At 41.9% G+C, this 11983-nt stretch overlaps 1 long non-coding RNA gene across 1 annotated transcript; it reads right to left on the bottom strand.

The window, feature by feature from the left end:
- Window positions 1-5337: 5337 nt before the first annotated feature.
- LOC121113479 lies at window positions 5338-7944 on the bottom strand. The gene is made up of 3 exons (XR_005862749.1): window positions 7194-7944; window positions 6733-6803; window positions 5338-5798 (listed from the first exon to the last, which is right to left on the bottom strand). It is a non-coding gene; the product is annotated as an uncharacterized LOC121113479 (long non-coding RNA).
- Window positions 7945-11983: the final 4039 nt, after the last annotated feature.

Genomic DNA, 11983 nt, shown 5'->3' on the forward strand with positions numbered 1-11983 from the left:
ACAGAAATAACAGTCTAGGCCTAAACTTTTTTTTTAAATATTCAACTATGTTTTAAATTGTTGCAGGGTGGAGCTAGCTTCAAATTTTCATTTTTTTTCCCTGCATTTCCTATGGAATGCTATTTTGTATTTCCGAGATGCTCGCAACCATAGTTCTCTAAATGCCTCACACTATTAACTACCATGATTCTACAAAACACTGTGATTTTTTTGAAACTTACTTTACAAATCCCTCCTTATCTTCATTGACTTATAGAATCATATAATCTTTTGATTATATCATTTTATATCTAGTCCAGCTTCCCTGCAATGAACAGGGACACCCACAGCTAGATCAGGTTTCTCAGAGCCTGGTCCAGCCTGATTTTGAATGTCTCCAGGAACAGGACTTCTACCACCTCTCTGAGTGATCTGTTCCAATGCCTCAACATTCTTATTGTAAAAATTTTTTCCTTATATCCAATCTAAATTTTCTCTCCTTTATTTTAAAACCATTTTCCTTTGTCCTGTCGCGACAAACCCTGCTAAAGAGTCTGCCCTTTTCTTTCTTATAGCCCCTTTTTAGACATTGAAAGGCCATTATCAAGTCTCCTCAGAGCCTTCTCTTCTCCAGACTGAACAGCCCCAGCTCTCTCAGCCCATTCTCACAGGGAAGGTGTTTCATTGCTTGGATCATTTTTTTGGCCCTCCTCTGGATGCGCTCCAACAGGTCTATGTCTGTCCTGAGGATCCCACATCTGGACATAATACAGAGGCCTCACCAACACAGAGTAGAGGAGCAGGATCACCTCCCTCAACCTGCTGATCATGCTTCCTTTGATGCAACTGTATGGGAACAACTGAATCACATCCTGAACCTCTGATTGATCACCTTAGGAAAGGACTGAGTCAGCTGCGGGAGCACAGGTGAAGGCAATTCAGCTGTGTGACCAGTAGGGGTGGAGCCTGGCTCCACCTCTCCTAGACCCCACTTAAGGGCTGACTGCCCCTGGGGAAGGATCTCTTTCTGGAGATTGCTCCATTTGGAGTTTTTTATTGTGAGCCTAGATCCTTGGATACAGGTGAGCGTTTCTTCTTTGATTGTCTCTTTTCCACCATGATACTTCTTCCAACTGTAACACCTGTAAAGTACCATCCTCACTGTACTACTCTTCCAAATACACAGTTGGTGAGCCAGGAAGGCCAAAAAAACAAAAAAGTATTTCCTTTAGAATATCTTTAAATTGTTCAGCGGGGAAGAACATTACTTCCTCCTAGACAAAACAATTCCCAGACAGATCCAAGGATTTCTGGGATCACCTTACTATGAACTGGTGACTATAATTGAAGAATGGAGTTCCCTGCAGGTTACAGGAAATACTCCTTCCCCAACCCACATGGCAGATCATTCTCATGGATTGAGCGAAGGGATATTAGTTACAAAAGAACATCAGCTAGCTGCTTCTACTGTGGCATGGCCACTATTAATTGCTTTAAATCAGGCTGAAATGACAACCAATACTTTAGAAAGTGAAAATCTACTGTTATGAGATCGGATTGAGAAACTTGAACAACAACTTGGTATACTGACAGGGGAAAAAATCAAGTCTAAATTTCCCAATAAAACAGGTCCATAACATTTCAGTAGATGATACGCAGGTTCCTGAATTGATCAACCTAGTGGATCCAGAAGACAAAGCTTCCAAATCAGATCTCAAAGCTCTATCTGCGATGGATTCCTTTGAGATCTGTCCTATAGTAACTCAAAAAACAACAACAACAACAAAATACAAGATAGATCACCAGGGGTGCCCCCTGATCAGTGGCCCCCTGCCCAAATACATTTACATGTAATAGCCTGTCCTTATATGGCCATGGAATTAATGGACTTGGTACAGTGATTCAGACAGAAGCCCAGAGAAAGCGTACCAGCCTGGCTTCTCCGATGATGGGATTCATGGATGGAAAGTGTTACGGTCAGTGGGTCAGAAATCTGTAAATTGGCATCTATTACTGTTCACCCTGCCCTTAGGGGCTATATGCTGCTGTCCAGTATACCAACAAGAATCACTCGATAATAGATTGGTTGATGGCAGCATGCCATATGGTTTGGCCAATAAATCTGACATACTATTACACACAGGTTTATGGTCCTTCACAGAAGACCTTCAAAACTATATTCACGAACTGAGTATAAGAGAGGTGATATACAAAGACGCATTTCAAAGCCCACACCTGGTAAAATTCTCAATAGGCATGAGAGACCTGATCCTGCAACAGGCTCCTTCCCATCTGTATGGAACTCTAGTTTCCATACTAAACTCCCTAGTAGCCTCAGAGTCCGTGGTTCAACAGGCTGCCCAGCTGGTAGCCGATCTAGGGGAGACAGAGCGCCTTTGGACCAGGTGCAGTATCTGAACATTGGAAGGGGCAGAGGTCCTTCTAGTAACTAAAACCAGGAGACCCACCCTACGAACTCCTCAATCAGGACCCATACGGGTATCCTGATAACAAATGTTTAATGGCTTAATCCGGGCTGGGGTTCAATTTGCGAAAATTGATCACCAGCCCAATCATGTCCTCCTCCAGCTATGGAGGCAGTTGAAGGACGATCAAAAATTTCAAAATCATCCCCCAAAACTTGGGGTGAGGATTATTGACAAATCCATAGTTAAGAACACCCTGCCAATTCAGGGGTGGATGAAAGATCTGACTCACATTCCTAAGACGAGGGTGGCCAAGCATAAACGGTGGTGTGATGGGTCGCCTATCTTAGCCAGAGGAATAGTCTATCTTCATCACCACTGAAAGAACTCAAGAAGATTGTAGGCCCAGTGATATATCACAGTGAGGCACCAAAAGACACATTGGTTGCTCCACCATAGAAGAGTCCCATTCAGGAGGGGAAATATCCCATTCCTGAAGATGCCTGGCACACAGATGGGTCCAGCAAGAGCAACCTGAGTTAGTGGAGAGCAGTAGCATACCATCCCTCCACTGAGACAGTCTGGTTTGAAGAGGCGGATGGTCAGAGCAGCCAATGGGCAGAACTGCAAGCCATGTGGATGGTTATAACTAAGGAACCCGGTGATGGTGTCCTGAATATCTGCACAGATAGTTGGGCTGTGTACTGGGGGCTCACTCTTTGGATTGCACAGTGGGCCACCCAAGAATGGACTATCCATGCTCGACCAATCTTGGGCAGAGATATGTGGTTAGACATGTGGAATGCAGTTAAACACAGGACTGTATGTGTCTAACATGTTTCTGGTCATCAACCTTTACAATCACCAGGAAATGACGAAGCGGACACACCAACCCAAGTTTGATGGACTGAGGATTCACCATCTGAGAACATCACCCATTGATTACATCAGAAGCTATGGCATGCTGGACAAAAGACAATATGGGCAGCTGCTAACGCATGGGAGCTGCCCATGCAACTATCTGACATCACCCAGGCATGCTGAGACTGTGACGCTTGCTCCAAGATGAGACTGAGATTGCTGCCCGCAACAACAGCCCATCTTGCTAGAGGACACAATCCTCTCCAGCGATGACAGGTCAATTATATTGGGCCCCTCCCTCAGTATGAGGGGGTGAGATATGCCCTGACCTGCATCGATACCGCAAGTGGGCTACTGCAGACCTATCCAGTGCCAAGAGCAAACCAGGCATATACCATCAAGCACTTACTGAGCTCCTGTCTGCCTCCAGGACACCTCAAGTCATCGAGAGTGACCAAGGAACTCATTTTACTGGTACCGTGATACAACACTGGGCAGAAGAAAACAACACTGGATGGTGATTCCACCTGCCATATAATCCAACGGGGGCAGGACTCATTGAACATCGTAACGGTATTCATAAGGCTGCCCTGAAGAGAGATTCACAGTCCCTGCACGGGTGGACAAAGGGACTCTATGAAACCCTGTGGGACCTGAACGAAAGACCTAAAGATGGCAGACCCAGTGCCCTGAAAATGCTACAGACAACATGGGCCTCCCCGCTTAGGATCCAAATTACAGGCACTGATAATTGGGTAAAACCCCAGATTGGCAATGAAAATAACCTTCTGGTCCCTACCCCTGAGAATTTAGAACCAGGTACCCATAGAGTAAAATGGCCTTGGTAGGTACAGGTAGGACCGAAGTGGTGTGCCCTTCTTGCACAATCTCCTCCTACCTTGGAGGAGATTACTGGAGGTGGGAAGCTCGGTAGTCCCTCCGGTAATGGGTACATGGCCTATGGATATTGTGGTCAACACTCCAATCTTCGTTGCTAAAGGGACCCCCCCATCATGTCCCTATGTCAGATCAGGACACCCCCTTTGATACAGTTATGCAGCTGCAGACATCTGGCCGAAGAGTTTGGTAGAGGCGGCTGGGGCATGCCCCAGTACAAGCTGAAGTGTTGACCCAGGATAGGAATATGGCCTGTATCTTGCCCTGGAGGGCAGACCTTCCCCTCCTGGTACCCCTGAAACATCTGTATTACTCTCTGTGAGTCTTTGAGTCTCTAGGATCACAGAAGGAGCGAAATACCATTGAAGTGTTCCAGTGCTGCTGTGGGATCAAGCACGACACCCGGTGATGGCCTATGTGGGACTGATGGAACATAGGATGGACCTACACCACATGACTGCATACCTCCAGTAACACCACCAAGCACTGGCCCATGAAAGAACATGAACCTCAACCACACACCGATCATCAATCATCTTAAATTGTGTCAACCTGCATGGCGACAGGCAATTGTATAAGCATCGTGGTGTCTCTGGATCTCTCTATTAGGGAAGGCTCACCCTCTAGCTTGCTCGATTATTGGTTCATGCTATGAAGGGGTGGAGTGTATGGGAACTGTTGAGTCATGGCCTGAACCACTGATTGAGCACCTGAGGAAAGAACTGAGTCAGCTGTGGGAGCACAGGTGAAGGCAATTCACCTGTGTGACCGGAAGGGGTGGAGCTGGGCTCCACCTCTCCTAGACCCCATTTAAAGGCTGACTGCCACTGGGGAAGGATCTCTTTCTGGAGTTCTTTCCTTTTTGGAGTTTTCCACTGTGAGCCTAGATCCTTGGATACAGGTGAGCATTTCTTCTTTGATTGTCTCTTTTCCACCATGATAATCTTTCCAACTATACACCTGTGAAGTACCATCTTAACTGTGCTACTCTTCCAACTGTACATTTGTTGACTGTACATGCAGCTCAGGATATGGTTAGCTTTCTGGGCTGCAAGGGTACATTGCTGGCTTATGTCCAGCTTGCCATCCACCTCAAGTCCTTTTTGGCAGGGTTGTGCACCATCCTTATATCCCCCAGCTTGTTCCCATAGCAGGATTTGCCACAATGCAGGTGCAAGATCTTGCATTTGAATTTATTGAACCTCATGAGGTTCACCTGGGCCCACTGCTTGGGCCTACATAGGTCTCTCCAGGTGGCATCCTGTTCCTTGAATGTGTCAACTGCATCACACAGCTTGGTATCATCTATAGCCTTGCTGAGAGTACACTTGATCCCACTGTTGATGACATTATGAAGATGTTAAAGAGCACTAGTCCCAGTACTGACTCCTGAGGGACACCACTTGCCACTGGTCTCCATCCCGACATTGAGCCACTGAACACAACTCTCTGGGTACAATCTCGTAACCAGTTTTTCATCCACTGAACAGTCCACTTGTCAAATCCATATCCTTCCAATTTGGAGAGAAGGATGTTATGGGGGACTGTGTCAAAGGTCTTACTGAAGTCCAGATAGATGACATCGTTGGCTCTTCCCTTGACTACTGATGCAGTTACGCCACATTCTGCTGTAACCTGAATGTGTAGGAAAAATGAGAAATTTGTAAACATGAAGACTATTTTAAATGACCTCATAACAATCAACATGAACATCTTCCTAACTATAACCATTTTTCACACACCAGCTACAATGAAAGCCAATGAAGCCAGCTCTAGTTGGAAACAGAACTTATTATTCCCCTCACTCCCTCCATATATTAAGCCATCATTAAGAAATGAAATAGTGCAAAAAAATATGAGGTAGTATTTCTGCATTAGATCACAGCAAAACAGTCACGGTCCTCTTGCAAAATCAAAATGGTAACAATTAGATATTACTACTCATTAAAACCATTTTGAAGAACAAATTGAAATCTGAACTGGAACAAGCTCTTTATCAGTCTTCTTTTGCTATGAAATAAATTTTTATCTTTCCATGCAGTGTGCAGCAATGTTCTCAACTGAACTGTGAAGTATAAAGAATGTGACATTACTGTTACATCTACTGAAGAGCTTTGACAGACCTAGAGCTTTTCCCCTCTATAGCCTGTCTGCAGGGCTGCACACCTTCAAGCTGCACAGCTAGTTTCTTAAGCCTTCCAGAAAGTAGCCTTTCAACAGCACTTTCACAACAGAAATTTGTAAATATTCACATAATGTTGAGTTTCATTTGAATGCTGCAGTTTAAGAGAGATGACAAAATGAGCAATTGGTCCCTCCAGTAAGACATAAACAATGACTACCCAACAGGGACAAATGTTAACATGAAGTCATGGCACCAGTGAACCAGGAGTATATTGCTTGCAAATGGATTTATTATGAAACAGTACTACTGATAGCTTCATAGATTACTTTGTGTAGCTATGTTTTACTTTTGGATAAGCACTGCTGTCTGGAAAAGTGATTAGGGATTCCTGGTTTGAAACTGTTCATCTATCAACATAAGTCATGCCCATTTTTAGTCACATACATTTGAAACTTCTGCTGAAGTGTATAAGCTCAGGCATTGAAGTTGAAGGCAAAATACTGTCCCGGCGGCAACTGGTGGGAAAAAAAAAAGCATCTTGTTAGATGCTGTAAAGATAAATGTGCTTTGCAATGTTGCAGTGGTAACCAGTTACTGTGAATACTGCAGTAAATAACTAGCTGAACCCCCAGATGTATTAAATGTCTCTTTCCGCTACAGAAAGTTCCACTGTGAATCTGAAAACTGGTAAAAGTTTTCACAGCAGGGAGGTGGATGTTTAATTGCCAAGTGCCACAAAGGCACTGGGAAGCTATCTGGTTGTTATGATTAGTCTCTCTGCATCAGTTGTGACTGACAGGCACAATGAGAATGGGAACCAGTGAAGCAAGAAGTTCACTTGGTGTGCTGAAGAAGGCAGGGGGAAAAAAAGAAAAAAAACTTTCCTGTCATTTCACATAGATTACCTTTCAGTCACTGGGAGATTATCCAAATGTTTCCAGTCAAACAGTCTTTATGTAACCTGGATCATCACCAAACCAAAAGCAGAAAGCAATTACAGGCTGAGAGACATAAAGGCCAAATCAAAGGAAATGTAACATATAATATACGCACTATACAATGTCACTGCTTTCTTACTCTTGCTGGAGGAGTTTATTCAGAACATGCACTCTGTAGCATATCTGACCAAAGACAAAATTCACCAGGTGATGTCTGACCAGAGGTCTTGTTACCAAGTTACACACAATTCCTGGTACAGCACAGTTGACTGTTGTTTTGATACACCGCTATTGTGGAGAAAAATGTTAGGAAATGCCAACAACAATTTCTAGCTGATTCCTCACATGCCCACTTCCGTCATATTTTTCACTAATCCTTGAAGTATTAGAAATGCCTAGCATCTATTTTAGGACTTCCATCCTCCCACCAGAAATAAATTCAGTAACGTATGAGTGTGGGTTTCCAAAGGCCAATTTATTTAGCTAAAGGAAACAAAACCTCTGTTTCTATGTTGATTCTAATCCTATGTGGTGCTGTTCTCTCCTTGGAATTTACATTCTTGGAATTTACATTCCCAGAACCAGATAATACTATAATGGTAAAAAAGTGAATATCATACAATTCCTATATAGCAATAGTAAAATGATACGAGGGAGATGGCCATTCAAAGTGATAGAAAGAAAGATTTCTAGATAATACTACAAAACAAATAAGCAAAAAAAACAGGAGCAGTAAAAATAAGAGCTGATTATGGTTATGCTCTGGGCAGCCTGGTTTAGTGGTTGGCGACCCTACACGTATCAGGGGGGTTGAAATTAGATGATCTTTGTGGTCCTTTTAAACCCAGGCCATTCTATGAATTATAATTAAGAACTGAATGCCCAAAGCTAGTCTGCATTTTTCATTAAGTTGTTCAAGGCAGTATAAAAATCAAGAACGTTCAAGCAGATTTGAATGTAATTTCAGTATAACAGACATTACTGATTCCATTGATATTCCCATTCTAAATGAAGGAGCTTGCTTTACAGCATTTTATAAGACCCCAAAAGACTTTTATTAATAGCTAAAGTGTTTTCAGGTATACAGTTGCAAAATTCATATATGCACACAAAGCTTGTGGGTAGAATTCACCCAAGGGTATGTGCCTGGATATATATAAACTGTGGGCACACTCTTTGATCAGCCAAGTGCATTCTGAGACAGAGTACAACTCAATTACAAGCAATCGATCCCTGCCCCCACAACTCCCCTGGTCTCTTGAACATACCTTGCAATGTTGCATGAAAATGGCCTGGAAATTCAGCAGGGCCCAGTAGCAGAGCCAGAAACTGTGGGACGCCCAATGTGCAACCACCAATACAGCACAGAGAGATATAGGTGCTTGGCATAAATCATAGGTAACATTTCATGATGTAGACACAAGAGTGAGAGCAGGCAGAGCAGAGATACATCAGTATATATACAGGGATGTAATTATTATTCCAAAGGGGATTCTGAGCATCAGCAAGCCATTAGATGTGATGACAGCTTCTTTGTTTTTCTTGCAAAATTCTACCATAATATACAAACTAAATCTGATTGGAAATGACAGGACATTTTTTCTGACAATCCCAGTCTTCATCCTCTGTATGTGTATGGTTTCTCTTATACCACTTTTGTCAGTATTGAAGGAAGATAAGGAGAAAAACTCTGAGTTAAAAGGTAGGATATTTTTTTCAATAGAACTAACTGTAAGTTAAGTCTGTTTCTGGTTTTGTATCAAGCTTTGAATCTATTCAATATTTTTCTGTAGCTTTCATGAATAGATATTGAAACAGACTCCAAGATCATTATTTGCAGGGATCCCTAGATGCTAAAAAACACTGTGAAACTTAAAATATAAAACTTTCCTTCAGCTAATAAATTGTCTCTTGATTAAAAATTCTCTAATTGTTTTCGCTTATTTTCTAATGTTATCAGTTCCAGAATTTAGTAGGCAACACAAGTGGACTTTAATAATATTTTTTAATTTCAGCAATGGTAAACTATTAAAGAGAGAAGGAAAAAAAAAAAAGCTGCTCTAAGTAGATCGTTATGAAACTACACTGATTTACCTGTCCGTTGCCAAAATTCTCCTTAAAATCCAGTATCAGTAACCTTGCATTTTATAAATACAGAATACAGAAGAGTATTTGCTCCTAAATGTACTTCTCCTAAATGTACTCAAGACTTTCCTATTTAAGACTAAATTTGTGTGTGCTTTTATTTTAGTGGAAAAAAAACCCAACTTCATCAAATGTTTAGTTTCTTCAAGCAATCCTCAGTTTCAGTTCTTCCCTTCTGCAAGTTTGGCCTTGTTTTTCTCACACAGAAGAAGCCTGTTCTGTTCCCCATGTGGATAATTAGCACTATTTGAGATGCACTATGTACCACATATAGCCTTCAGCTTCTGCACTAGGAGGGGCAGAGGTCTTTTCTACATCCTGTCTCATACACACCTCTCCCACAGGAATGGCTCAGAAAATCTAAGGAATCTCAAATAGCTTATATGGGCAGCGTTTAGGCAACAGGTTATAAATCCCTACACTCAATGAACCTTCCAGTACAGTTCAGACTTCATGGTTCTGGAGGGTCACTTCAGTCTCCCACCATTGTTTACTGTTACTTGCCTTATGTTATTCTGCCTGGTTCCCAGCTGCCATTCAATAGACTGCTCACCTCTTGTACATCCTATGTCATGCCTACCAAGCCTCTGCGGATATCTTAGGCATTCTAATGCATCTCAGCAACCATCCGTTGAGTCAAGCTCTACTCATCACCTTCAGGCTTCATTCCCTGCACTGAATTCATCTTTCTCAATTATCACTTAGATACCCGGGGCTCAATGCAGTCTCTTAAACATCTAGTGCTTTTTGAGATAGGGATATCTGGGATATCTGAGGCATCTTCACAGGGCTGGCAAGTACGGAACCAGTCCTGCAGGACAAGGCGTACACACTTCTGGAAGATATTGGAGGCCAGATGTGTCATCTCAAGTGACTGTAAATGCCTGTGTTTAGATGATTGAACCAAAGAATAGTTCACATGAAGACATACCACCTTAGGATCTGTAATGTGAGTCATAATCAGTTTATTCCTTAAATAACTTAAAAGTAGGTAACTCTGAGTTACCTACTTTTTTTTCTTCTAGAAACAGACTGGCACTTTTTTTGACAACTACTTCCTCATCCATAGGTTATTAACTAAAATAAATTAGGGGAATCATGTCGTGGAAGTATTTTTTTCTTGCCACTGGCTCTGGTGAGAGACTGGATGACAGTCTGAGATGTTGATGTAAAACGTAGTTCATAAAACAATGACAGAATGATAGAATGACAGAATCATAGAATGGTTTGAGATTGAAGGGACCTTAAAGTTCATCTAGTCCTAACCTCCCTGCTGTGCGCAGGGCTGCCACCCACTAGATCAGGCTGCCCAGAGCCACATCCACCCTGGCCTTGAATGCCTCCAGGGATGGCACATTCACAGCTTCTCTGAGCAACTTGTGCCAGTGCCTCAAAACTCTGAGTAAAACAATTCCTCCCAGTACTTAATCTAAATCTCTCCTCTTTTAGTTTAAAAGCATTACCCCCTGTCCCGGGCTCCTCAGTATAAGAAAGACATTGAGAGCCTGGAGTGCATCCAAAGAAGGGCAACAAAGCTGGTGAGGGGTCTGGAGAACAAGTCTTATGAAGAGCAGCTGAGAGAACAGGAATTGCTTAGTCTGGAGAAGAGGAGGCTCAGGAGAGCATTAAAGATTTCTACCATGTGTTTGTGCTATCTTTAACTTTCCCCTAGACATCTAGTACTGACCACTGCTAGAGACAAGATATTGGATGATTCAGTCTTATGATCTAATCCAGTACAACATTTGTGTGTTCCTACTGTAATTTTTATCTCTGTAAATCTGCTTGTTCCATCCCTGAAGCACCGTCATCTTTAGTATTTCTGAAGCTTGCTCTAGTTCTTATAATTTGCCATCGCTCTCTCACTGCAAGTAATAGTTGTTTACAGCACCAAAAAAAAAAAAAAAATCTTTTCATGAAAGAGTCAGCATAAATGGTTATAAAGAGTAAGTACATTGGGTAGGCATAGTTCTTGAGAATACTTTTCTGTAAGAAAAAAAAACCACACAGTGGTGGTTTGTTTTATGGTACTGTAAAAAATGATTATGAAATAGAAGAGGCTAGCAACACTGACTACAACAACACTTGTATGTGTATTTCTTTCTTGATTAAGAAAATGGCTTTATGAAAATAAAGTGCATGAAGTATCTGCAGTTGGATTAAGAACTTCAGCAACCCGACCTCTGCAGTGATGGGACCAGTTTTCAGCAAACCTTTAAAGTAACCCAAGGTATATTAGTAATCATGCAATGACTTAGGAACTTAAAATACCACAATGATGAGTGGTATTATGGTGGGTTAAATGGTTGAGGTGACTTTTCTTGCAGACTCTTCACACTTAACTCCTAAACCATATTACTTTAATTTTCAGGTATGCTGAGCTATCAAATAATTAACTGAAAACCATGAGAACAAATTCTAAGTTTCCTATCATTCAGGCAAATAGCTTTTTTTTTTTCCAGAACTCTCAGACACTGAAAATTTACAAACAGATGATAGACTTCAATCATCTCATAAGAAAATGTTATGCCTGGTCATTTGGCAAAAAGAATTTATGACAAAAAGGAAAAGGTTATCTGATAATTTTTATAAGTGACTGAATAAACTTACTG

The sequence above is a fragment of the Gallus gallus genome, chromosome 1 (genome assembly GCF_016699485.2).
Source record: "Gallus gallus isolate bGalGal1 chromosome 1, bGalGal1.mat.broiler.GRCg7b, whole genome shotgun sequence".
Classification (NCBI taxonomy): domain Eukaryota; kingdom Metazoa; phylum Chordata; class Aves; order Galliformes; family Phasianidae; genus Gallus; species Gallus gallus.